A 4836-nucleotide genomic window follows, 5' to 3' on the forward strand; every position below is an offset into this window, starting at 1 on the left:
AAAAACAAACAAAAACAAAGTACATGTCAACTGGAGGTGAGGGGTCTAACTAATTTTAAAACCTGCACTCGGTAAATTAACGTCCCATAAATATCTATATAAGCCATTGGCTGGCCAAGGGTCCAGTAGTTTCAATGGTGATAACACAAACACATTGACTTGGCATGGGCAAGAGAAGAGAGAGAAGGAACCTAATGTAGAAAATAGAAATTCTTTCCAGGTGAGCAGGAAGAAGGAAATGCCCAGAGCAGCCCAACTGTAGGGATTCTGATAAAATGGTAGTGGTAATGTGGGGTGATGGTCACCATATAGCCAAGAAACTAAAACAGCTGTATACAAACTAAATCCAAGCAGTATACAAATATGTGTCATATCATATATTCTAATTCGTTGGAAAAATGTAAGCATCAGCATTATGTATAACACTATAGAAAGTAAAGCCCAAGGGAAGATAGTAGTCAAGGCTCAAGTGGGCCAGCAGCTGGGAGAAAGTAGCTATGGCCTATCAGCTTCAGTCTGAGTTTACAAAAGGAAACTACAAGCAGAGTCAGCCACAGATAATCCATACCAGGTACTGGGGAAACAAATAATCCCTCCAAGTGACCCCGTTGGGGAAAGCCAGTCTAAAGGGCCTTGGTTTTCAGGGAGTAGAGCCTCTGGGAGAGTTTCAAGTACCTCTTTTGAGCAGTTTGCTTGCTGGTAACCCCTAGGGTAATTGATCATGCTGCATGTGGGACAGGCTTCCTAAGAGAACGTTCCCGAGGGCCTGGTCAACACCACCTATACAAGACCAATCCAGGACAATGGCCAAGGTTACTCCTCTTACAAGACAATAGAGACTGACCAGGCCAGTATGGGAAGAATCAAATGGGATCGCACCTGCAAAGACTGTTAGGTCTATGTCTCATGGGTCCTTCCTTGGATTCCCACAGAGCTCCCCTTGATCTTGACCTCTGCTTAGTTCTTAGGATTTCTACCCTTAGAGAGGCTACCTGGTACTCATCCTTCTCTCCGCCCAGACTGTAAGTGAGATGAGTACATCTTCCTGTAGATGGCTTAGCATACAGAATGGCCATCAGAGAAGAAAGGTATGCCAATTCCGCTCTAGCAACACTGCTTGCTCAGAATGCAGGTGTGAGATTATAAAGAGACTGTTCCCCAGCTTTATCTCCCCCAAAGAAATGCCAAATATTAGAGGCTATTTGCCAACACATGGTGGGAGGTCAGATGCTTAGAGATAGTCTCCCTGAAGGCATCTGGTCCACTGTAGGTGGGGTTCACACCCTACTTATAATGATTTCCATGGAGAGCCAGAGAACAAGTCAAACCTGCTCAATGACATCCAAAGTTAGGCTGCCATCCTGAATCTAGGATCTGCCCATCTTGTCACACATGTGCCCCCAACCCCTCCCCTTCCTATCATGTGTAGATTGTCCCCCTCTCGTTGCAGTATAACCTATAGTGCAACCCTTTCCTGTGAAGTATGTCTCTACCTGTAATTAGGGGGCTTGCATGCCCCCCAAAGAGATATAAGCCCGGGTTAGCAATAAAGAAGCTTTCTCCCGAGCTTCTCTCCCTCTCTCCGCTACCCCTTCCTCTCCCCCCGTGCTTTCTCCCCTGTTCCCTTTCCCCTTGTCCTCCTTCCCCTCCCCCTCTCTCCTGCCCTCTGATCTCCCATCTTCACGTGGACCATCAGGCGGGGCTGAGGTGAGCATGCTACCATGACATGTCGGATTCCATTATTTCAATCTCTCTTCTATCTCTCATGCTCTCTATGACTTTATTATAATCTTTATATACCTCAACCATACAATTGCGCCTATCGAACCCGTGATTAGTTGTCGGGGGCTGGCTATTCCCCCACATGCAGGGTCTACGGAACCAGATTGCCTGGGTTCAGATCTTGCCTCATGTTAGTAGCTGTGTGAGTGTCAGTAAGTTGTTAGTCACCTCACACTTCAGTGTTTGTATCTGTCAAGTGAGAAGAATAACAAGGCCCACCCCAATGTTCTGGGAGTTAAGAGAATACAAGCACTTGCTGTCGTGTACGTACGTACTATGACAGATGATGTGATTCTTATCTACAACCTACTAAGCCAGTGCAAGTTCATGTGTCTCTCTCTGCGTTGGTTTTCTCATCTGAAAAATTAAGGCACCGATTAAATGCTGTGCCTCTCACAGCCCTGGAGGCAATAACGAAATTAGATATGGAAGTCAAAAGACGTTGGATGCAAAATGCAATCCAAATGTTTGCATTTGCTGTTATCACCGCACATGGATCAGTGGCACTGCAATCGATGGCTGCTGAAATATGGAACCAGAACAGCCATCAAGAGGTTGGGCCAGACCCCCTCTATACTCACCACCCTGAGATTTTGCACAGGGAAGTGATTTGTAAACATGAATGCCAAGCAAGTGTTCCTTGTTAGCTGTGTGTGAGCCCTGGAGATCAGCACCGCCATGTGGTATGATCGCGTGAAGTGACAGAGTCTGCCAAGGGTGACTCTGAAGCCATTGCTCGCATGCACCTTGTGCCCCCATCCCATCTTGGTCATGTCTCCTGAAGGCCCACTGCCTTCCCTCCAGCCATCCTCTGACTCTGCCCATTCCCAGGTGACTTGCAAGGGCAGAGCTCAACACATTGTGCACTGCATGCCCCTGAAGCCACCCCACTGCGGTGGCTCTGCCCGCCCCACACAGCATGCCTATGAGGGCCGCAGAAGAATGTGCAACGCTTGCCAGCTCCAGGGTCAGAAACAAAGCCAGCACGTCTTGTCATCCAAGGGATTCACTGCTCCCATCATCGCCACCACACAGACACAGAGCAGGCCCTGAGGAGAGCCGGCTCCTTCCCCAGAGCCTGGAGGTGGTGATGGGGGTTCTCCTACAAACGCTGGACCACAATGCCTGAGCCCTGGACACTCTTCCCTAGTGGACACTTGGCAAACGAAAGGAAGAAGGGAGCTGGCAGACACCGCACATGGGAAGCGGCTGGACTCCACCAGAAACTCCAATAGGACTGTTTACGCTCGAATCACAGAACTGCATCGTGAGCGAAAATAGAAATTAGCCTAATCACAATCCTTTGGGAAGCATTTCTTCACTCCGCTTGAAGTTCCTAGAAGCTTTTTAGAGTAAAGAAATTCAGAGCAAATCACTCAGCATAATGGACATTACAATGCTGAACCCTCATGGTTGTTCAAAAGGGAGGCTCTAAAGGAGCCAGGTACTGAGGAAGCTTGCTAAGGAGTTTCACCAGGTTCATAGAGGATCTTGACTTGGTTTTCTTAGATGTTTTTCTACACCATCTACTTACCTTCCAGACTTCATGCAGACTGAGGCAGTTCACCCACCACGTGCTCTCGGCCCACCCCAGATCCAACTCTCCTGAGCCTCTTTCTGCTGGTGACTCATTGTGTTGAACCATTCCAACTGGTGTTTTGGTGCTTCTGTTCTATGACCTAGCCCCTTGCCTGGCACGTAGGGTCTTAAAAGTTTACAAGATGCCATCCAAGGCACAACTGTTGGTCTCTATTCTCCCGAAACAAGGGAAGAAGATGGAGAGTGGAGAAGGAGGGACGATATGCAATGTGCGACTAATTGCTCCATGAACAACAGCCTCATTTTCCATGAGGCCAGAGCACTGGATGTGCCGTGGTACCAACACCAAGTGTTCTGATCAAAGATACCATAGAAGAAACTAATCAAAAGGGGGGAAATGCTAAAAACAAATTCTAAATTCTCATGGACTTCAGACTTTCTGGAGTCATGGAGGGCTCCTGAGACAATTGCCCTGGGTATATCTTTTAAATCTTAAACTAAAAATACCCCTGAAGTCTCCTTAACACCACACAATAGTTAAGTTTAGCTAATTAAGCACCGCCCCCCCCCAAAAAAAAGAAGTCAACCTTTAGCAATGTGCCCTTTTCAGAATTGTCGATGTGGGCTTATCTGAACAACAGTAACTCGAAAGATTAGAAAAGACATTGAATTGATATTACTAAGTGAAGAACAGCTCGGTAAAGGAGGCTGAGAATGGTTGCACTTGAGGAATGTAGTCACTCCCATTAAATTGTGCAAGTAGAGAGTGTTGAACTGGTATATGCTTTGCTGCATATATTCTCAACAACAAGCTCCCCAATAAAATGGATTGGCCCAGTGGCTACAACAAGGGTCCCAAACATAGCAGCACCTGTGAGGACGTCAGAGGTCAGGCAGTGCATTGTTCTGTTGCACACAGACGTGCCAGGAATAAGCACCAAGTGGGTGACACCATACAACCACGGGAGAAAAGAAGTAGAAAGAAAATGCCTTGAGAATGATGATGGCAACATATGTACAAATGTGCTTGACCCAATGGATGGATTGTGGTAAGAGCTGTAAGAGCCCCCAATAACGTGATTTTTTTTTAAAGAGGGAGATTTAACATGTCCTCCAGATGTCCTTGGGAACGGAGACATCTGTGACAATGACTGTGCTTCTCACGTCACGGTGGTCTCGGAATTCTCCAGACATATCAGTTCACTCATTTTCAGACATGGAGTCTTTCCACCCTTTTTATTTCTTACAAGTATCATTCCTGTGCTTAGGTGCCACAACGTGGATTCCAACTCAGAGTGACCCCATACAGTGGAGTAAAACTGCCCGCAGGGGGGTTTCGAGGCTGTAAGCTTTACAAAGGCAGATCACCAGATCCTCCTCGCAGGGGGGCCAGCATGGCATGGATCTGAGCCACCAAGTGAGCCACCTAGTGAGTAAGCATTTGCACCACCAGAGTGGCTTCATTACTAGGATCATGACCCTAAATTCAAATTCAAAGCAGTTCATTCTTCCATT

Source organism: Echinops telfairi, unplaced genomic scaffold (assembly GCF_000313985.2).
Source record: "Echinops telfairi isolate 266 unplaced genomic scaffold, ASM31398v2 ScPeMD7_1;HRSCAF=3_0, whole genome shotgun sequence".
Classification (NCBI taxonomy): Eukaryota; Metazoa; Chordata; class Mammalia; order Afrosoricida; family Tenrecidae; genus Echinops; species Echinops telfairi.